This window comes from Marmota marmota, unplaced genomic scaffold (assembly GCF_001458135.2).
Source record: "Marmota marmota marmota unplaced genomic scaffold, marMar, whole genome shotgun sequence".
NCBI lineage: Eukaryota > Metazoa > Chordata > Mammalia > Rodentia > Sciuridae > Marmota > Marmota marmota.
In genome coordinates this window covers 66,811,218-66,835,017 of record NW_026000026.1, presented here as the reverse complement: position 1 = coordinate 66,835,017, position 23,800 = coordinate 66,811,218, and the positions used below count along the sequence as shown (strand labels likewise).

The following is a 23,800-nucleotide window of genomic DNA, read 5'->3' as shown; positions in this document are numbered from 1 at the left end:
TCCCCATTTTGGAGAGACAGCCATCCCTGCTATGGTTTGGATATGATCTGTCCCCCACAGGTGCATATGCTAGAAGCTTAGTTCCCATTGAAATGGAATTGACACATCTGAAACTTTAAAGGATAGGACCTAGAGGGAGATAATTAGATCATGGGAACACCACCCTTAGAAGGGAATAAAAACCTCTTTATTTTGTAAGTTACCCAGTATCAGGCATATTATTATAGCAATACACAGACTAAGATAATTCCTAAATAGTTCTCAGAGATAAATATTTTTGCATCAGCATGAGAACGATCTTTACTCAAGGTTGAATAGCCAAGGAAAATAATCACTTGGTAACTTGTCTCTATGCCTTTAGTTTACTACCAACTCCATTCTAGGCACTAAAAAAAAAAAAGTTTCTGCCAGGCACTGTGATGCAAGCCTGTAATTCTAGCAAATCTGGAGGCCAAGGCAGGAGGATCACAAGTTCAAAGCCAGACTCAGAAACTTAGTGAGGCCCTAAGCAATTTAGCAAGATGCTGTCTCAAAATAAAATAATTTAAAAGGGAGGAGGTATGTAGGGGTGTAGCTTGGTGGTAAATCACCCCTGGGTTCAATCCCCAATACCAAAAAAATAGTCTCTGAGACGAAAGATTATATAGAGGTATTCCCATGTGCAAATATGAGAAGTTATCAAACTAAAGCAGAAACTCCAGAAAATACTACAATAGATCAGAAAAAGTCTATGGCGTCTCTACAGAGTATCTCTGTCTGACAGACATATATTAATTTTTTTCTCTTGATGTTTATTGTTCCCTACTTAATTAATTATATGATAAGAACTGAATCCTTTTTTTTAACATGACAGGTGATTAGAAAAGAGCCCCTATCTTTTCTCCAAAAGAGAGAGAGAAAGAAAAGTAAGAATGGATAATGGATGGAAAATGAACTTGGATTAAAAATGTAGAAATAAAAATAGGATTAGGATAGAAAAATAAATTATATATCATCACAAAATAAAAGGATAGTAAAGCAATGTCAGTATGAAAATTTCCTAATAATACTGGCTGGAACTGACCTTTGGGCAATATGATTACTATGGGTTACATCATTACCAAATTATTAAGATGACTTAAGTTGCATAGTCTTCCTTCTTAAATAAATTCATCAAAATGATTTATAAAATATACTTAAAAGTTACAACAACATCACTAAGCTGAAGGAAGAAAGAAGAAAGAAAGAAAATATTGTGAGAAAGGAGGAGTGGAAGGATGAAAGGAGAGAGGGAGAGAATATTTTTGGCTATTAAGTCACAAACTCAAGTGAAATAATTTTATGAGGAAATAAATATTATCAAAATTGACATCTCAATAAATAGAAAATCTGTATTATATTATAACTATTAAAGAAATTAAATTAGAATTTTAAAAACATAATCCCAAATTAAGCATCAGATACAGAAAGATTTAAGTTTCTGTCTCCCAAAATTTTCAGAGATTCTCTTTAGGTTGAGGGGGGAAAGAAGGAAAATTCTTTTGAAGAGAATTTTTTAAAAAATAAATAAATAAAATCCCTAGGCTTATTATAAAAATTGTACTAAAAAGCAAAAATATTAACTATTCAGATAAAAGAAGGCAATATCTTCAAAGCAGCAAATGAAATATTAAAGTTAATTTGCAACAGAAATTAGGAAACCAGAAGAAAAAAGAGTCTTCTTTAAAGTGCTAAACACTGCCAACTAAGAATTTCATGACTAGAAAAAAACATTCCAACAGGAAGGCAAAATAGATACTTTTCATTATAATAAAATAGTGTTACCATTAGACTTGCTATATAAAAAATACAAAAATTTCTCATACATATGTAATCACAGAAATGGAGAAAAATGAAAGGAAGAGCCATGATGTGGGCAAATATAAATGATTATTGATTATTAAAAAAGAAAGCCTGTGTGAGATTAAAAATATATCTAGATTTAAAATGCATGAAAAAATAATGCAAGAAGCATGAAGAGTAAGTTGGTTAAGGGTTTCTAAGGTAATGGTGAAATAATCATTAATATTAGCTTATATCAAAACAAAGTTGCATGTTATAATCTCTAAGAATTGAAAAAAAATATCAAAAGAAGCTTTTTAAAAGGGGGAAATATAATAAAAAAATAACACTCGATTAATTCAATAGAAGTAAGAAAAATAAAAATGAACAGAAAACAGGAAGATCAAATTAAAAAATCATAACAAGTTCAAACACATACATACTTATATAAGAATAAAGGAATCAAATATTTCCATTCAAAAACTAAGATTATCATCCAAGATTTTAGAATATAATATTTAACTCTAAATTCTTTCAAGAGACAAATTTGAAGAATAAGCACAGAAAAAGACTGAAAGTAATAAGCTGGTAAAAGTTATACATACAGAGTCATAGAACATTTTAAGACAAGAACATTATCAGAGAAAAAGCATAATAAATGAGTCAATCTTGAAAAATGTTAACAGCTATAAATCTATATCCATTCAACAATATACCTTCAAGATACCTAATGCAAAGTCTACAAAAATAAAGGGAAATAGACCATTTTGTAGTCAATAGCAGAGAGCACAAGCAGAGAAGAATCAGTAAAAGTATTGAATACTCAAGCAATGCAATTAATACAACTTACCTATTCAATATGTATAGAGCATTATATCCAATAAATACAAAAATACATAATCTTTGTAGTACACCTAGAATATTTATGAAAATGGACCATATGTTGCTACATAAAGCAAAGGTCAACAATTTTTTTCACAATACCTTTATTTTATTTATTTATTTTTATGTGGTGCTGAGAATCAAACCCAGTGCCTCACAGATGCCAGACAAGCGCTCTGCACTGACCTCAAGCCCCGTCCTGCCAACAAATTTCGAATGACTTAAATAATTTCAAAGCATTTTTTGGCCACAATAATCAACCCCAAGATATATCAAAAAGCAAAAATAAGTCACATAAAGATAACTAGAAAATCCTCCACTTCTTGAAAACTAAGCAGTACTTGTAAATATCCATAAATCAAAAAAAAAAATCAAAAGACATCATATGAGAATTTAAATGATAGTGAAGATATGACTTATCAAAATTTAAAGCTTGTGTGATGCATCTGAAACAATGCTCAAAGGAACATTTGTAATCTTTAAAATACATACTAGAAAATGTTTTTAAAAATTAATGATCTCATCTTTCTATTTAAGAAGCTAAATGAAGTAAATCAGCTCAAATAACAATAGAAGGAAGGACATAGTAAAGACAAATGAAAATTAGGTGAATTTGAAGATTTATATGAAATGAACAATTTTTTTGAACATCATAACTGATCAAAATTGAAAATGTAAATATGTTGATTCTATTAAAGAAATTTAATTCATTTAAAAAATCTTTCTACAGGAAGAATATACCAAGTCTGGATGAGTTCATAGGTCAATTATTTTCCACATCTAAAGAAGTAACATTTTTCTTATACAAATACTTTCAGAGATGAGATATATATGATTTCAAATGTTTTTCTCTGAGGACATCGCAGCCTGGATTACAATACCTATGAGGACATCACACCAATAGAAAATTGCAGACCATATTATCTAATGAACTCAAATGCAGAAATCCCATACAGAATATTAGGAAATCCTAACCAGAAACAGATAGAAAGATAGTACATCACAATCAAGTGGGGGTTTATTCCAGGGGATGAGGTAACTTAACATTCAAGAAGAGGTCAACATAGTTTATTATAGAAATAGCAAAAATGGAGAAACAGCATATAATTGCCTTTCAATAGAAGCAAGAAATGCACTGGACAAATATTCAATACTCATTTTCTATATTTAAAAATTCTTAGCAAATTAGAAAGAAATGAGAACTCCCTTCACTTGATATGATTTATCTACAAAAGTATAACATCACACCTTCTCCCTTAAGTGAGGAAAAAGCCAGGAGAATCACTGTCACCATTTTCATGCAACATTAAGTGGAGGCTCCAAGAAGTGTGGTAAGGCAAGAAGATAAATTCAAAGGTTTAAAGATGGGATATGGAAAAGTACTCTCTCATTAGATCAGAAGATGTGATTGTAAATGTAGAAAATCTAATTAATTAACTAAAACTCAACCAACAATTATAATTCCTAAGTGAATTTATATGTTGGTAGAAATCCCCCATGGATATATTCTGCACCATAAATTAATCTCTGGTATTCATCTGGACTTTATAGTATAATATCAGTGCAAAGGCAGGTGACTAGAAATGGCACCAGGAGGCTTCTGGGTGACAGCTATGTTCCTTGGTCCAAGGGATTATGAACATTGCTCAAGCAGTATGACCATATTTTTGTGTATATTTCTCTGCCTGTTCTATTTCAATAAGAAAAAAAAGGAAAGAATCACATTCTATAGTATTTTTTATTAAAAGGATCTAGAAATAATAACCAAATTTTCTAGTTCAAGCTGCTATAACAGAATGCCACAGAATGGGTAGCTTAAACAAGGAATTTATTTCTCTCACATTTGGAAGCTAAGTCCAAGATCAAGGAATTGGAAGATTTGGTGCCTGGTAAGGGAACTCTTCCTGGTTTGCAGGTGACCATCTGTCTTCTTTTTGTATCCACATATGGCCAGAAGCAAAATCATCTCTCTCCTGTTTCTTTTTCTAAGCCACTTCCAAAGGCTACACCTTCATGACCTAATTACTTTCTCAAAGGCCCACTGCCTAATACAATCATACTTGGGAGTAGAGTCTTAACACATGAAGTACAGAGAGACACAAACATTTCATCCATAACACAAATGATAGAAATCAGCACCTTGAGTTCCCAGATTGTGGTCTCAAAATACCAATTTCAACTAAAATGATCCAGGAGTTTGTGGAGAAATGCATGATTTTAAGTCTGGGACAGAAATGTCCAAGATGAACCTAGAATATCTTGTTGTAACAGATGTCCAGGAAGCTTTCAATGACAACTAGGGTTCTATCTAAAGGACTCAGGAGCCATTGTGATTGTTCCAAGAAGGAACAGGAGCCATTACATAATTTTTAGGGCAAAATAAAATTATAGGGCCCCTTGTTCAAAACACAGTGGGAAAACGGCCGTTAAAAGCACTATGAGGTTTCTTTTTCCTTCTGCAATCTGCCTCTTGACTTGTCATGATGCTTTAATTTGCTATTTAATGTCATCCTAAACAATGAAAAATTGAAAATTTTAATGATTAAATTTTATCATTCCCTTTTTATTTTATAATTCCATTTTTAGGTGCAAATGGAATTTATTTCATTTATCTCACGGATAAAAGTACTGAAATCACGCATCTCATATTTCATAGTTGGTACTCCACTATGTACTCCACTTTTACCAGAATAGTAGAAAAACATCACAAAACTACCTCATCTATTTTTCATTTAACTTTTTGATAATGAGCACTTTCTACCAACACTCTCTACCTTTGACTTACTGATAAGTAAACAAATACTGAAAGAAAAAGAAGCTGTGGGTTTCCTTCTTTCCCTTTCCTCCTATGTCATCATTTTTTCATCTATGTAAATCTTTTGATAACACAGGGAAGGACTTTTAGTAAGGCAACGTACAATAGGGTTCCATTGGTCATTGTTTCTTGGAATGCTATTGCCATCTTTGTGCATTAGAAGCAAGCTCTTGTTAGAATGAAACATGAGCCTTATAGGGGTCCTTACAATATATACACAGAGGAGAGACACAGAGAAGGAAGAGGAGAGGCCATCTGAAGACACAGGCAGATACTGGAGTGAAGCAGTCATAAGCCTAGAAACCCAAGAAGCCACCAGAAGCAGCAGAGGCAAGGAAGGGTACTCCCACAGATCTTTCAGAAGGGTCACATCCCTTCCAATCCCTTAATTCTTGACTTCTGGTCACCAGAACCACAAGAAAATTAATTTCTGTGATTGTAAACTACCCAATTTGTAAGAATGTATCACAGAAGCCACAGAAAACTGATACAGAGTCTTGAGTGAGGAGCCCTGTGAGATTGCATGGGTTTCACAACAACTCTGGGCACAGCCAGTGTGATTCTTCAATAACTGGACAACTTATGCATTGATGGGAACAATAAATTAGAAGGAATTAAAACACATCATACGTGGTTAAGTCTATGAGTTAAACATACTGCTAAAGATCATCTTAGGAGGATGCTATATAAATATCATTTTTTGGAAACTGATAAAAGCAAGAAATCAAGAATTTATCTTGCCTTTCCTATATAAATTATATAGGAAAGTTATCAAATAGTTGGTAAAGAGAATTCTTTGTAGATATTTTCCAGCCAGTTAGAATATTACCATTTTTCAACCTTTATGGAAATTAATGGATTCCAGCAATGGTCTTCAAAAACTGCTGACATTACATAGAGAGAAAATCATCATTCTGTTTTTTGGGCAAAGTGAATAATATCATCTTAGATGTAGCCTAGCAACTGAAAAAAAAAAAAAAAACCCCAAACTTAAATCTGTCAATCATCTATATCTAACTATCAATTAGTAGAAAGCACTATGGCCAGAGAAACATGTTAAAGACCTTGAAAATGCATTCAGGAAATATCAGACTGTTTTTGTGAGAGAGACTTACCAGTAATATATAATGTTGTTTTTTTTTTTTTTTTTTCCTTTTTGTTTGTTGTTTGTTTGGCACTGGAGATTGATCCCTGGAACACTTTACACTGAGCTATATCCCCAGACATTTTTATTTTTTATTTTGAGACAAGGTCTCTCTAAGTTGCTGAAACTGGTATCAAACTTGTGATCCTCCTGACTGAGCCTCCCGAGCTGCTGGGATTACAGACGTGTGCCACCTCACTTGGCTGTCTTTTCTTTTAAATAAATTACAAGGCAGGCAAAAACAAACAGGAAGAGGAGATGTGGTTTTAAACAACTGTAAGACAAATATCAAATTAGAAATTTAATGTTTAATTTTCATTCAAATAATAATTACTTTTTATTTCAATAAATTGGCAGGTAAAATTTACCTAATAAATTTGATCTTAAATTTCATATAAGAGCAAAAAGTAAAGAATTTTTCTGAGAATTTTAAAGGATAACAATGAAGTGGAGGGATTTCCCCCCATTTATGAATAAATTGAAAAAAACATTGCACTTAAAACAGTGCCTAAACAAGTACTAACAGGTCTGTTCTCAGAAGACCCTGCATATCAATTAATATATATTAATTAATTTCTAGATCATAGACAGATTTGAGGAGGTAGGGTGCAGCTGGAAGAGCAGAGGAACAAAATAGAGAAGGACAGATGTGTCAGAACAGTGTCTATGTACAACCTTGTACAGAGATCTGACAGTATTTTAATAATGTGCATGGCCAAACTAGTGCATCATAGCTAAATATACCTTTGGATATTGATGCAGACAATAAAATCAACTTAATCAGATTAGAGAGCTATAGAATATGCTCACCTGCATGAGAATTGACTGCATTTCCCAGGTGGCACCATAAATCAGTGGGAAAGATAACTATTTAGTAAATGATATAGAGATAATTAGATACCCATTTGGGGAAAAAGTTAAGCCCTTTCTCATCCAGATGTAAAATTAAAGTCTCAACAGCTTAAAAACCTAGATATAACAGGTAAAACTTTAAAACTTTTAGAAGAAATATAGAAAATATAATTTAGACCTCAAGACAGGAAGATTTTTTTTTAAACAAGAATTGAGAAAGAGACTTATAGGGGAAAAGATTAAAAATTTTGACTGTAGTGTAATCAAAATGTGTACAAATGGGTACTAAATTTTTTAAATTCTCAAATGAGAAGATATTTACTATCACATACATGCATATGTAAAGACAAGAGATTCATTAGAAAAATGGGCAAATGTTATGTCATTGGGGACAGAAGACTGCATCATGTGTGGGGAACCCTTATCCCATTGTAATTTAAGCAACTTTCAAATTGAAAGCCTAAAATCCTACTTACCAAAGTTTCTCAAGTAGCAAGATTATCATGCTTTCTCCCAAATAAAAGCACCAATAGGTTACCCAGTGATGGTCATATCAACATTTTCTTGTCACTTTTTAAACTTTTTGAAAGCTCTTGACCTGTTAGAGTCTGTAAACAAGTCAGGATGGCGCCTTGCATTTTGCCAGAGAAATGTTAGAGTCTGTAAACAAGTCTGGATGGCGCCTGGCAAAATGCCAGAGGGAGTGGTTTGTGAGGTGGAGCCAGCGAGCCATTAAGTGTGGAGATTTCTTATTGGTTGATTAATGTATCTAGTTTATGCTAATTAGATAAGCTGTGTGGAATGTATAAATACTGCTCCTGTCCTGCAATAAACGGCTCCCATTCCTGCTGTATCAACGTACACAAGTTATTCGTCACCCCCTGGTTATTTTGCTGCAGCCGGACTGCGGCATTGACCAAATTTTATTTTCTCATATTCTATTTTAAAGAGTATATACACATCTTTTTCCAAAAAGACTGTTCTAATTTTATAAAAGTAATTAAATTTTCTCCTTCCTAATTCTAATTCCATTTCTGCCCAGCTTCCAAACAATGACTATATAATCATCTGTAAATTTCAGAGTAAATATTGATTGGTGCAATCTTTTTTGCTGTGGGAACTGTGATTTGTGCTTTTAAGCATACCTGTTTTAGGTTACATATGGTGAAATGGAACACAGCCATGTCCTCTGTGGGTGGGTGTAGGACAAATAGAATTTATTTGATTGTAAGTGTAAAATTCCTGTCTTTTTCTCACCTTGTAATGTCATAGCAACTAATAAATAAAGTATTTCTGTACAACTATACCCGTGTGTCCATTTTTCTCTGAATACACTGAGAATAAGCCAGATTCCACTAGAATTAATATCACTTTCTGAGATCATTTGTATAAGGTACTATTCAATTTTAGGATCTGATTTAATAGGTGGGCAGTGCAGTATAAAGAGAGTGTAAGAGTATCTGAAACGATTCTGAAAAAAATTACAAAAACTGCAGATAGGGAATTGATCATGCAGAATAGCAATTCCCCAAAGTACCTCATGAAGTGATGTGTTTTTAGTGGCAGCCAAGTGAAGTGTCATGAATTCTGAGCCACTCAGGATGGAAATTCCAATTGACAGCTGGCTCAACCATCCAAGACCAAAAGGAGGGCATGCAGGTTTGGATGTTTTCTAAACATGGAGACAGGAGAAATTCATCAAAGGATGTAATAACAATATTAAAAGGTGCCATGGGGCTATTAATCTTATTGGGGGTCCAAGCCTGACAACATCGACCCCCAATAAAATTTCTACAATAATAAAAGTCCCCACTCCCACAGTTTAAAATGTAGATTTCTTTTGAGAGCAAGTAAATCTAAACTAGTTTAGTTTAACTAAACTCCACACAAAGTCTTTCCCTGCAACACTATGAAACATTGCACAAAATGGCAGGATATGAAATATTAGAGTAGAGGGTTCAGGATCTCTTCTTACTCTTGAGCACTTGGGAGGAAAATCTGAAGGATGAGTCACTCAAGGGGCAGCATCCCAGTTTCTTGGGAGCATACACCTGAGATTTCAAGTGTATTCATACCCACAAGGCACCTGGCACTGACAAGCCTGGTTCTCCCAGACCTTTGAAGCTGGGAACACAAGGCTCATGATACGTAAATCCGGAAAAACCAAAGCCCCTGACTAACTTGCCTCTTTTCTTATGAATTAATTATTCTTTTGCACATCTTATACTGAGAGTTGAGGGTTGTCAGTTATGTTAATTATTGTTGCTAAAATTCTTACTCATGTGCATGTTTGTTTGCTGTCCAGAATAAACTTAGAATGTTGCTCACACTCATTAACAAAATCATTTTAAATGAGTGAGGAGGAAGAGCCTGGAGAAATATCTAGGAAAGTCATTTCCTCTAGCTTTGTGCCCAGTCCTTCCCTAAAAGGTTCACAGAACGCCTTCTGGTCAAACCCCAAATCCCCGACGAAGTCATTATCAGCTTAACCAATTTTAGACCCAGAACCTAGGACTCAGGCCCATGAAGTGATTTTCTCCTGGTCACCTTGGTGCTTTCTGACTATAGTGACCCATCATACATACGTACCTCCAATACATTCCTGGTGACAGAAGAGCCTTGACAGTAGTGTGTGTCTAGAATATGTTTATACTGCTGTGTTGCTTCTTGAGATATCCACACTGTGGTGAGCACAGAGAAGACCTGTGATGGAGACATTACCTGGCAGAAAGGATGGCCAAGTTAGTGATATGTGACTTCAAAATCGTGAATTCTCATTTGTGCTGTCATTTGTAACCAGGGCAGTTATTTATTTCTTAGTTTTATTATCTCTTTGCTTATTCCAGATGTCAGAAGTAGGCAGCCTGAAGGCCAAATTTGATTTGCAGACAAGTTTTGTTTGAATCCTCCTACACTTAATCCTGCGCTGTTCTTACATGCATATAGTTGCCAACATTTAAAAAAAAAAAAAGTCAGAGCTTTCACAGCTAAAATAACAATTCTCTTGTCTTCCTTGAAACTTTAGCAGATTTAGCACCATTTGGTCTCAATCCCCACACTGCAAAGAGAATCTGTGGGTGCATGCACTTTTAAGTGGATATTGACTGGATTGTGCTCCCACCCATCCCACTTAGTACATTTATGCTTCTTTCCTATGTGTCCCCCATGCCCTGGAGAGTATGAATACTCCACTCGGAAAATAAAAATGCATGGAGATGGTTTTGAAGCAGGGGCAGAATGAACATGTTCCTTAACAATTCAGAATCTCTGCATGTCCAACAAGGCCAAGAAATTTATTTGTTCCTTTCATTTTAAGGCATTCTGGGAGTCTACTAGCCTTAAGAAGTGGAGCATGAGGTTAAATGTGTCACTTCTAGTCTATAACCTGACTAATCATCTACAACCTTTGCTAGAACACCTAAGGGAAACCTGTTCCTTCATTGAATGGCTACAATTCTTAGAAACTTCCCAGTAAATTGAGTACAAATATGCCCCCACCTATAAGATTTGCCATCTACTGAGTGAGTCTACTTCCAGTTGAGTTCTAGGGTACTTGTTTTGCCTGGTGACCTGTCAAATACTTGAAGACAGCTTTCCCAGCACCTCTAAGCCTTCTCCTCAAGATCTAACATCAAGCATCTGATGCTTCTGATAAGAAACTGCTTGTTTCCCCCAGTGGGACAGGTGTAGTTTCAAAGTTGTGTGACATGGGAATCAATGCAGGACTCTATCAAACGGGAGAGATGATGTCTAAGGAGTTTCTCCTTTTATATTATTATATCTTAAGAACATAAAAGTTCTGATGATGAAAGATAATCTTCCAAGCTCACAGGACTGGGTTCCTGGAGAGATTTGCACACTAGGATGCCTTACTGGGCAGAAATTGTATCTTAACCTCTGAACTGCATAAATTTTTCTGCAAGTTTTAAGTTTCACAGTGTGTTTAGGATAGTTCAGCTTTGTGAATAAGCATGTGCTCACAAAACCCAAATTCAGTTCAAAAACAGCCTAAGATGACAGATTCTAAATTGCCTCTCTTTTTCCTGACGTGAATTCTAAGAGTGTATGTGTTTAAGCTAAATCTCTTTGTGATAGTGATATCAAAAGGAGTATTACCACCCATCATGCTACTCACCCAGACAGGCTGTGAGCATCAAAGGCATCTCAAGTCAGGTTAAGACAGGTAAAAATGTCTACAGGGCAGAAGGTGAAGATAAGAGAGGTTAGAGTGATGAGGAGATTGTCCACATCCTTTCATGTGCATAATTGCACATATGCTAAGTATGAGTCTGGTTTCTAATACATACTATTTATGTATACTTGAAGAAGTTAAAATCTATGTGGAAAAGGCAGTGATCCTTTAAAGTAAAACTTAGACACAATAGAAATCAATGTGAGAACTATTCATGATCTCTAATTATACAAAAATAGGGAGGTTTGTTGAAAGGAGAAAAGTTTAGATTAATTAGTAAAGCTCCATATAACTTCTTTCTACTTGGAAAGAGACTTATCAGAAGTCTGTCAGACAAAAGTTGGGTGACCATCACCTTTCCCTTTTAATAAGATTGTAGTCTGGCTTCTTCTGAAAGTAAATTTCAAAAGTAATTTAAAGATGAAAGAAATTAACCCATCTGAGTTCAGCAGAAAACTAAGTCCTTAAGTCTCCTGAGTTAGGTATATTACAGTTCCCAAACCAAAGTGTTGGCTTCTGAGAGCATTAATAAAAAAGAAAAAAAGAAAAAAGAAAAAAAAAAAAACAGTAAAGCAAATTAAGTTATGTAGGTTCCCTTTTCTGTTAGAAAAATTTCTATGTCAAATTTTATCAAGAAGGCACTACCCATCCTAAGGTTCACAGTATCCAAAACATATCTAAGGTCAAACAGCCAATAAACTTCAGAGACAATTTATGTCAGCATGGTCTAACTCCAAAGAACTATGATATTGAATTGTTTTCACAATCACATAGGACTGGTGTGTTCAATTCTGGGACTTTTGTTCACACTGCCTGGACACATACTCTCTTCAAAGGTTGTTATGATTATATGATCCTAAAGTGTCCACTGAGCAAGCCTGAGAACAAGGGAAGTCTGAGGGGAGTGGCTACACAATGGGAGAAGCACCATTGCTCTGGTTTTCTCTGTATCAGCAGTTATGAAACACCATGGTTCTGAGCCAGAAATGGATCCTGATGGTGACCCTTTGGCCTTGAATCAAGGCCCTTCTAAAAACAGTTCTAATCTTGGGCCTATTTGTGTGTCTTCTTTTTGCTTAATCTAGACCACAAAGTATATAGTAAGGTTCACAGTATCCAAAACATATCTAAGGTCAAAAACTTTATATATTTATTTATAAGGTTATTAGGAATACTAAATAAAGTAATGGCTATAAAGCATCTAGCACACATTGATGACATAATAGGCACAATTTAATGTTAGCTCTCTTCTCCCAACTGTTTTCACTTCATTAAATCCCCATTTAAATTGGACATTATACTTTAAATGGTTATAAGAAATTCTAATATATTTCATTGTAAACTCAGTTAATTACCATTTCTTCTCTAGTAGCAGGGGGACTCTATCTTCTTTCTTATTATGCTCAATTGAGGAGGGAGAAGAGCAAAAGGAAGAGAAATAGGAGGAGGAGGAAGATGGGGATGGGGTAGGGGAGAGAGAAAAAGAAACAATCAGCACAGAAAATCTCTAGCCAGCCATATGCACAGTCTCTTTCTCCCATCTGTTTTCTTGTCCAGTTGAAAACTGGGACTTAGACTTCTACAAGCAATTGTACATTTATCTACATTAATCTATATTATTTGTCTTAAAGCAAGAGAAACAAAATTCAAACTATTTTAAACTTTAAAAAAACAAATAGAATGATGTACTGTCTCACAGAACCAAAGCATGAAAAGGGAGGAGCAGTGTCCCCAGGTTTGATAGAACAAGGGACTTAAGGCAAAACACACACTCTCAGAAGCTTACAATGACTCCACATCTTACCCTCTCCACTTGTATCCATTTCTCCTCTCAACTTTTGGGTTTGGTTAACTTCAACCTCAACATTCTGCAGAAATTGGCCATTTGAAGCTGCATTTTTGAAGTTCACAATCCAGGGGGAATAGAGATCTTCCCTCCCAACTTCGTGAACAGACTTGACGGTATGAGCTTGATTCACAGCCTCCCCACTAAGAGAGGGAGGGATCTATGATTGACAAATCTAGCAAAGACACATTGAGAAGAGGAACTTTTTTCAGAGGAATAGGGTGTTGTTACTAAAGGAGAATAGATAGATGCTGTATGGAAATATTCACTCCATCTATTCCCCTCTCTTTGAGCCTGGTGCAAGCCTTGGATGACCAGCACCATGATATCACACTCCCTTCAGTGGATCCCCTCTTGGTCCCTTCTAAACATTGTGCAGGCAGAAAGAGAGAAAGATTCTAAAATCTCAAGTCCCAAAACCCACATCACAGAAGTTCCCCAGAAAAGGTGCTTTTATTTTCTTCCTCTTACCCAAGTTTACATCTAACCCATTCCTGGAAGTTCAATGAAATTAAATTGTTGAGATTCAGAAGAATGTATACAATGTGGCTTAAAAGACAGATCTTTGTAAAAAACAAAATATTCAAGCCTACAATAATGATACAAGATAGAACTATAACAGTGTTCTTTTTTTGTACTTTTAATATAACAAGAATAATGAAAAATACCTATAATTTACCACCCCAACATGATAATTCTAATCCTTATATATGTTCATTAGTCTTAGACATTAATTTTAAATAGCATTAAACAATTATTCTTGATACTCCTTAATTTCATTTAAAACCAATCTTACAGAAGACATTGTTCTGAAAACTCATGGGACTATTTATCAAATCACTGCATAATTATACACAGTGGCAATATGATTTCTCATCTGTGTTAGCAAGTTGGTGAAGACACACATTAACCTTCAGAGTTCCCAGCCTCAGGCAAAATGACTGAGCAAAAAATATATGGAACAAGAAAGAAGGTCAGAGATACCAGCAAAAGGATTTGATTTTTCCTGAGACTTTTTCCAGGAGGCTTATTATTACCTACCCATCTAAGTGTGGTTTGCAAGTATGTGCAGGGCATTAAAGTCCTCTTTCCTTCTTATATCTAAAGGTGCCAAGAAAGGATTATAATCAGATGGGGTGTGCTATTGATTGTGACTAGTCTAAATGTTGAATAAGCGATGAAAAATATGAATCATATAGAGGACTCTTATTTCTAACCCAAGGTGAAGTTTTGATGGAAACAATACTGTGTTCCTGCAGTCTTGGCTAGTCTGTCCTCTATTGTGATCACCTGTCTTAATGCCCATCTCCCTCTGTGAAGAGTAGGCACCTTGAGAACTGGATGGCCATCTAGTCATCTCTGCCCATCACCTCCTCCCACCTCCAAGCATTCAGTGTGTTTTGGCTCCCACTTGGGTGTTTCTCAGTGAATGAAATATATGTCCTTCAAGGTCATCAGTCACTTCAGCATCTGCCTCCTTATCTTCCCCATCAAACTGGTTCCTCCCCTAGTTGACCCCATCTTGCCATCTCAATACATGACAGCACCATTGTTCAAATTCCTCAAGCCAAATTCTGCACCCATCCTTAATTTCTTTCTCTTGTCTTTGTAAACAGCTAGCAAATCTACCTGACTCCACCTCAAAAACATGTCAGCATTTACCATTTCTTACCAACTTACTGCCTCCATTCTGGTCCAGGAAAATAGAAACCAATTCCTAACTCATCTTTCTTCTTCCATCTTTATCCAACCTCCTATTTCTCCTCCCTAGTACAACTTCTTCCCAACACAGAAACCAAGAGCCAAAAAATATCATGCCATTCCTCTGCCCTAAGTCTTCCATGGTTTTCGACCTCACCTAGAAGAAGAGCTGAAATCCTTTCAGTGGTCTCTATGAGCCTGCATTATCTACTCACCACCACCTCTCTGATCTCATCTTTCTACTACTCTGCCCTTTCTCAAGTCACTTCAACTAAACTGGCTTCTTGGATTTTGCATGACTATGCAAAAAGCATTCCTGTCTCATGAATAGTACACTTATTATATGCTTATTTGAAACGCTTTCCCCCCACATATTTGTGTGAGGTATTCCCTCTCCTTGCCTTCTCTGGGTCTTTGCTAAAATTCTACCTTCTCTGTGAAGCCTTCCCTGCCTAACCAACTTACCATAATACTTTCCTTCTCCCCTTCCTACTTAATTTCTCTCAATAACATATGATTCTTAAACATACTATACAGATTAATTGTTTATAGACTTTGTTTTCCATTACTAGAATTTAAGCTCCATGAAATCACACTTATTTTCTTGTTTTGTTCATTTGTTTGCTGTTTGTTATTCTATCCCCAGTGCCTAGCACATGTTAGTAATAAATGTCTATTGAAAGGACAGATTGTTGGCTGAATAATGAAAGGATGTGTGGGTGGATAAATAGATGACTGAATTGATGAATATATTTTCTCATTTCCTATTTTGTAAGAAAATTTATTAGTTTTTTTAGGAAGATACTATTAGTTTTAAATTATATATTAAAAAATAAATCAAGTGAAATGATCTACCCAAATCTCAGGGCTCTTAGGTATAAGAACTGGTTTAGATGATAAGCTGTCTGACAAATGGTCCAGTGCCCTATGCTGCTATTTTCAAAGTTCCCCCATGACTAAGCTCTAATTTAGAAAGGATTAGGATTAAATGGGTTGGGTGAATAATCGCCTCTTTGTACACATCAATTATGTTGTAAATTAGCAAAGTAGAAAAATCAGGACAAAAAAAATACCCTAATCAATTCCAGGCCACAACACAGATTAAATTTCAACCAAATAACTGAAACAAAAAGGACAGGGAAGAGAAAATAACATGCACTGAGGGATAAATGTTCTTATTTAACTGACAAAAATTAAATTTTCAATGCTCCTGTTATTTTGTTATATAAGGATGGAGACTATGTTCACTTGAGTGTCATTCTTTCCCATTTCTGATCAATAATGTTTCATCACCTTTAAGGATTAGTAGATACTACAATTGGTTTCTCAGGGCCATGACTAATAAGCAAGAGACGAGATGCTGACAGATGGCTATAATGCAGATGGCTGCCTGAGAAGAGAGGATCTTCTGAGAACATGTCAGGTCTCATCATTTTGAGATCAAATGATGTTTTTTGGGGGGTGAAAGAAGGAGGAAATATATTGGTCTAAATCCTTTGTTTTGTCCCTTTGAGGATGAAGACAGGATGATCAGGGCATCTGTAGTGTGGTTCAGGCTTGGATGCTGCCCACTTCCCATCCTCACACCATGCCATAGGTTTTCTTGACACCACAAATGACAGTCTATCCCTCTGTAGAGCTGCTCTTGGAGCCATGTTAATGGAGGCTTGGGACTGGTGAGAGTTTTTTCATATATAAAATTTACAGAAATAGTTATTTCAAAACTAGGAGGGGAAAACACATCAGGGTTTATTTTATTTTATTTTTTAATCACTGCATAGCTGTGTATTATGTTTCAAGGCAATACACTGTACAGGGCAATTGGGAGGAACTTAACAAGGATATGGAAATGATTACAGCATCAAAGTCAGAATGAGGAGAAATGGGAGAAAGTCAGGGCATGAACCTAATAGAGCTTTTTCTTCTTCTTCTTTTTATCATCCCATAGTTTGTGTTGAGAATAACACAACTGGGGAGAACTCAGAGAGTACATGAGTAAATATTGTTTCAAAAACATGCTCATAGAACCAAAAGCAAAATCATGCTAAATCTCTCGAAACTATAATCTGGATGCTTGCATTATTTAAGTTGAATTTTAAATTTAAGCCAATTTTTTACAAAAGATTTTTAGGCTAGTACACTGATTTATCCACATGTAAATACTAGTAGTATTTATAGATTTTCTTAATAACTGATAACAACTAATTTCTGTTCCTTCCAACACACACAGTTTTATTGCTGGAATTGGGACTTACCTTATCTCTTCTCCTCCATCATTTATGTCTCCACACAACTTTCAAAATCTTATTCAATGAATTTAGTTTTGCTCTTATTCATGAGGAAGAGTCTGTTTTAGAAGACTACTGGGCTCATATCTTAGGACTAAAAATTCAGGTATTCGCATAAATCATTACTTACCATTCTCTAAATAATCTCTGTCACTTTATTATAGACAAGACTTCTTTATGAATCTAATACTTCCACCTGTTAACACTGATAGACAGATTGCGTGAAACCCATACCTGACAAGATTGCTAACTGCTATCTAACTTGTAAGTCAGTTTGCATCTTGGTTAGTTCTTAAATCCCCCTTGGTTAGTTCTTAAATCCCCCACTGTCCTTCCTGACTTCACTTCCAAATTTCTTATTTCTCATTGATCATCAATAGAAGATAGAGATTACTTCACAAAAAAAAAATAATAATATAACTTCTCATGAGGGAAAACAGTGGAGACTTTCTCGCCCATACCATCGTTACCTATATTGTAATAGTTTGGATTTGAATGAGAAATTATGTGGTTAATTGGAAAGAACAAGGGACTTAGATTTAGATCTAACATTACTTAGTTCTATGGCTTTGGTCAAGTCAATCTATTATAGGTGTCAATTTTTGCAATAGAAAATTAAAGAATCTGTATCAGATCCAAATTTCAAGTTGTCTTACAAAACACTAATTTCATGTAGTAATTTTTTTAAATTTTACCATTTTAATTTCATTTGGGGGGGCGTAAAATACAGGAAAGGGTAAGAGATGTGGAAAATACAAGGGTGAGCTCTAAAATTAGAATATCAAAACAAAGAAGAGAAATCTCTTTTAGAGGCAGTATTTGAAAGATGATATCTGAGAATTTTCAAGAACTAATCGAAGACAGCAGTCCAGAGATTCAAGAGATCTAGTGCATCCCAAATATAAGTTAAAAGAAATCCCAAACTAAACACATAGTAAATCGCTACAATCAACAACAAAGAAAAATCTTTAAAAGTCAGGGGGAGAAAAACAGTTCATACACAAAGGAATAAGTTGGACATCTGACTTCTCAATATATCAACAGAATCCTCATAACAGTGGAATAAAACCTTCAAATTTGTCAAAGAAAATGACTGTCAGTCAAGAAGTCTATATTCAGTAAAATATCTTTCAAGAGTGGTGTAAAAATAAAGGCATTTATAGACCTAAGGGAGTTCATCACCGACACTAATCCAAAGATGGTACTTCAGACAAGAGAGTGATCCCAGATGGGGACCTGGGATGCAGGAAAAAATGAAGTAAGCTTATATTAATGAATATTGATTGCAAAAAAATGGTAATAATAATGTCAGGGGTTTTATTTAGTAGACTTGAAAATATAATAGAATAACATAAGTCAAAAAGAGAATAAATGGAATTAAAAGTTTGAAAAGAACTCATGTTACTGGGAGGAAGATCCAGTTCTGATTAATTTTATACTTTGATAATTTAAGTATATTTGGTAAAAATTTCTAGGGTAAATACTAAATAAAGAAATAGCACATATGAACTTCTGAATAGGAGATGGAAAAATGCAAGATAAAAATTACTTGATTCAATCAGGAATAAAAGCAAGATAGGTGAGAAAAAAACAATTCCAGAGTAGTCCTAGCACATAGAAGTAATCTTAAAATATTGGCATGATAAATGGCTGCATTTGCGAAGGAAAGAATGAGTGGATGCACATGTTGGCATTCTTATTCTAGGATCCCAGAAAAGAAGAAATCAGAATCTAGACACTGCCCAGTTTAGAGGTTGTGATTTAAAGATAACTGGATAATTGAGGTTGTAGAGTGGCAAACATTAGCATTTGTTCTAATATTTACAGAGCCCCTTTGAAACCTTGAACATGAATTCTCTTTCCTGTCTCCATGAATTGCACTCCCCTTGAGGTGAGCCAGCTGAAAAGACAGCATATACATTCCACTGCTCTGATACAGATTTGGTAGCACCCTAGGATTTCCCCATTCCCCACATGTTTAGGCTAAAGTCATTTTAATTTTTCACTTCATTTCAGTATTTCTGAATGCTACTTACCACATAAGATTGCATTTTCAGACTGCCTTGATCAGCAAAGGATTTTCAGTTGTGCCAGCCCCTCTCTCTACTAGATCCCCAGGCAGAACAGCTGCAAAACTTAATCTAGCTTTTGGTAATGAATTCATTCATCTTATTTGTATGCGACTCAGGCAGACTAACCCCAACTTTAAAGGAAAATGAGTGCTGATCTTTTTAAAGAGAGTGAATATGGAGCAGCCTGATCCCTGAGAGGCTCCAAGAGATTGAAGTTGTTCAAGTCTCACCCCCAGGCTTTTACAACGGTAAAGCCACACAATCAGGAAGAGATTTGACTGTCCTGTCAATCAAAGATGCTGCAGCAAACCTCACTCATTCAGACTGATTAGCCAAAGGGACTTATCTTACTATGGTAAAAAGAACACTCCTAAAAATCAGCAGCTCTGCTGAATCTCTTAATCTTTTTGAGCCTCAATTTACTCATCTGTGAAAGAGGATGAATTTAAACATAATCATCTACAAACCTGGATCTTAAAATCACCCTGAGTCTGTTAATATTGCTGGGCCCACTCCCCAGAATTTCTGCTTCAGTAGTTCTGAGGTAGAACTCAAGAATGAGCATTTACAACATGTTTTCTGGTGATACTAAAGTGGCCAGTACAGAGACCACACTTTGAGAACATTGATATAAAAGGGTTCTTTGAGTTAGATTGTTGTGCTCTAAATCAGTGAAAATTCAAATTATTGATGTGCTTATTTTAATATTAAGTTTGTACATTAAATAGCTTCTGCTAATTTTTATAAGCACATGTGTTATAAAATCTTATTGATACACCATAGGTGAGACTCATTTATAATAATTCTCATTATTTGCCTGTAGCAGTGGGTACAGAATCCTGGCACATGGTCTATTTTTCTCAAATGAAAATGTCTTTAATTAAAGTTATGTATTTAATAAGAAAGAATAACCCTTTAAGTAAGCAGTGAAAAAGGCACTTATGTGTTCATGGGCACTCGAAAGAAATGTTTGACACCCAAAATATGCCCATCTGACCAGCTTCTTATTTCTAGAATGAGTGTATTTCTTTTCCCAGAATATAGTAAAAAATTAAAACTTATCAGTCAATTACCTACTATTGTGAGTGATTTTTAGTAAATGATTTCTCAAGTCCCAAATTTGATAGAAGGGAGAAAGAAACTGGAGGCATGAGCATGACTCACCAAGGAGAGAGGTAGCATCATGGTATGAGAAGGAGATGCTGATGGGGAAGATTCAGTGCTAGCGATTGACCAACATCATTATTTTATGGATACCTAGACTTGTCTGTACGTTTAGCAAGGAGTTATCCCCCATATAGCAAAATTAATCCAGTGATGTTAAATTTAAGGTTGTGGAATCTGCATAAATAGAGCTCCTTGGGTTCAGATTTGCCTAATAAAATATAGTATTCTGGACACTCATACACACCAGCTATTGGTGACAACTATAAAATAGAATGTTGATACTGTGTCATCCAGACCATAATTTAGTAGAAATGGCTATGCTGATGTCCTCTGCATTCAAGAAAAGAAATCCGGAACCCAACCACTCTTTGTGACATGAAAAGTAAACCCTACAGTTCTCTAGGTCTTTGCTGTAAATAAGAATCAGTAGAATGAAATTGAGTAGCTGTATGTTCTCCCAAGTGTTTCTTATTACCTTGCCATTTATTCAATTCTGTTTGGCTGGAAATGCATTAGAATATTTCATAACTTCTCTGGCCTGCAATGTCTTAGGCTACTATATTCATTTTGAGCCCAAAATACACTTGTCTTAGTCTGTTCTGGCTGCTTTAACAAAATACCATAAACTGGGTAGCTTATAAACAACATAAATTTACTTCTCACAGTTTTAAAGGCTAGGAAATCCAAGATCAAGGCCTGGAAAATTTAGTATCTGGTGAGGGTTTGCTTTCTCATTTGTAGATGTTGCTTTCTTGTTGTTCTTATAATGGAAGGGATGGAGGTTCTTTCTCTGGTCTCTTTTATAAGATTATTAATTCCATTCATGAAGGCACTATCCTCATGACCTAATCAAATCATCTCCTAATATTCCTACTTCCCGATACCAACATACTGACAATTCAGTATCAACATACGATTCTTTTTAGTAGGGGATTGAAATATTCAAGTCATAGCAACACTGTAAAAAAAAAAGGCAATGTGTGAAAAGAAAATAAGCAAAATGTAGAAGACAAAAAGTGTTGAGCATACATAAATCAGACAACCAAACACATAAATTCCCATGAAAATAAAATCCAAAAGCCAATCTGGGTCCAGCTGACAAAGATGGTGTCCCCAGTGACCTTTCCATGACATTGCATACACTTTGTGTATCTTTAAAATGAGGTATATTTCCAGATAATAAGTTGAGAAGACATTTAATTTGATGTCAGTAAATATGGGTTAGCATCCCTGCTGCTACCCAACCACTCTAAAATTAGATGCTGATGACATAATCCTGAGAAACATGTCTTTAACTCTGGGTAGCAGAGCCCTTGGGTTGCTGAGGTAGAGGAACTCCTCTGCCGGCTACAATTTTGCTTTGTTCTCAGCTCTATCACCTCATTGATGAAACCTGCAGGGCTATAAATACCAACTTTTATCCTCAACTTTGCAAAGTCTTGAAAGCTAGATTACCAGGGTTTAAATCCCAGCTCTGCCACTTAAAGACTGTGACTTTGGCAGCACTCAAATAATTTATACATTTTCCTTGATTGTAGAGTAGGGCAAAAATAATTATCTACCTGGTAGGATTAAATAATTAAACGACTAATACATGTAAAGCACTTAAAACCATGCCTGGCACAAAGTAAATGCTAAATAAATTACTATTAAATTTTTTTCGCTCTGTTTTCTTCTGCTGGTCTATATACATTAAAAAATGTGTGTCTGAGCTCCCCTCAGGAAAACAAATTCTCATTCACAAAGAAACCACTCATTGAAGAAGATCCTTTCCTTAAAAAAAAAAAAAAGAAATGTGAGGACATGAGGAATGAGTACCCTTCAGGACATACCAGAGAATGGACCAAAATGAAAAAAATGTCCACAGACTACCTCCAAAATCCAGAGTAGAATTACCTCTAGATGGTCTGCTAAAGACTGATGAAGCAGTTGATCAGGGTCCCATATTTCAATCTCTTACAAAATATGGGTGAGGAATACTTCTGTGCTTACCCACAGCTCTTTGGCTCAAAGAAAAGGAGGCGATTTTCAGAGGGAACCTCCTGACTACTACTAACCTTCAGGCCATGGATTTGTGCTATTTTGTTCCTCTAGGTAAATCACTTTCTCCTCTGTTTTGGTTCAGTAACCAACAAGTAACATATAATTAGTATTGTTACTAATAGCTGCCTGCGATTGAGTACCTACCCTATGCTGCCTGATGCTTTTCTCCAGGATTCAAGCTAACCCTAGAAGGTAGGCACTTGTGGGCACCATCTAGAACTCAGAAGCTGAGGCTTAGTGAGGTTAAGTAATTTTCCAAGGCTGTAAAACTGTTAGGAGGAAGGTCTTGGATTTGATCACAAGTTTAACTGGCTCTAAGACCCACGCTCTTTTCCAAATTATGCTGCCATCCACCAAGTACATAGCTGATAGCCAAAAGGCCTCACTGCTGAACTCAAGTATGTGCTTCGGAGGCATCTTTATATGGTCAGGGTAGCATTCAGTATTTCTCACAACTGCTGGGATAGATACTATATCGTACATACCTGTAATTGCAGCCCAAACCATCTGAACTAGTGAAGTTCCTCTCTGGCACTAGGAAGGACCCTCTGCTGTTGAGTAGGATCACAGGTCTCCTTGCTGGTAATTACTAAAGCAGGCACTGAGGTTCCATTGACAGAGAGCAGTAACTTCCTACCCAGCCATGAGGATGGGAATGGACACACTGGTGCTGTGGGACCCCTCCTGACTCTGGGAAGGGATTTTTCGTTGCTTATCCTTCTACCAAAAACCCCAACTGCCTGACTGCCTCAGTTGCTACCATTTACCCAGGAACTTAATTCCACTTCAGGAGGGTCAACAAACCAGCAAACCTCCATTAAGAATAAGAAATTTTATATACCCTAAAGATAAATGCTCTATCTGATGTGTGAGGGGTAAAGATTTGCTCCCAAGATGTAGGCTCTCTATTCACCTCACAAATTGTTTCTTTTGCTGAGAAGAAACTTTTTAGTTTGAATCCATCCAATTTATTGATTCTTGTGCCAAAGGAGTCTTAT

General features: G+C 35.6%; 1 long non-coding RNA gene across 2 annotated transcripts in view; it reads right to left on the bottom strand.

The window, feature by feature from the left end:
• Positions 1-19,761, bottom strand: part of LOC125619083 — a 62,273-nt gene extending 42,512 nt beyond the window's left edge. The window contains exons 1-4 of one of the 2 annotated variants that reach the window (XR_007350576.1): positions 19,557-19,761; positions 11,629-11,686; positions 10,083-10,214; positions 8,335-9,165 (exon numbers count right to left, since the gene is read on the bottom strand). This is a non-coding gene — a long non-coding RNA (uncharacterized LOC125619083). Of the gene's footprint in view, positions 1-8,334; positions 9,166-10,082; positions 10,215-11,628; positions 11,687-19,556 lie in introns of those variants that run through there. The other variant, XR_007350575.1, reaches the window with a different exon arrangement.
• Between the last annotated feature and the right edge of the window lie 4,039 nt (positions 19,762-23,800).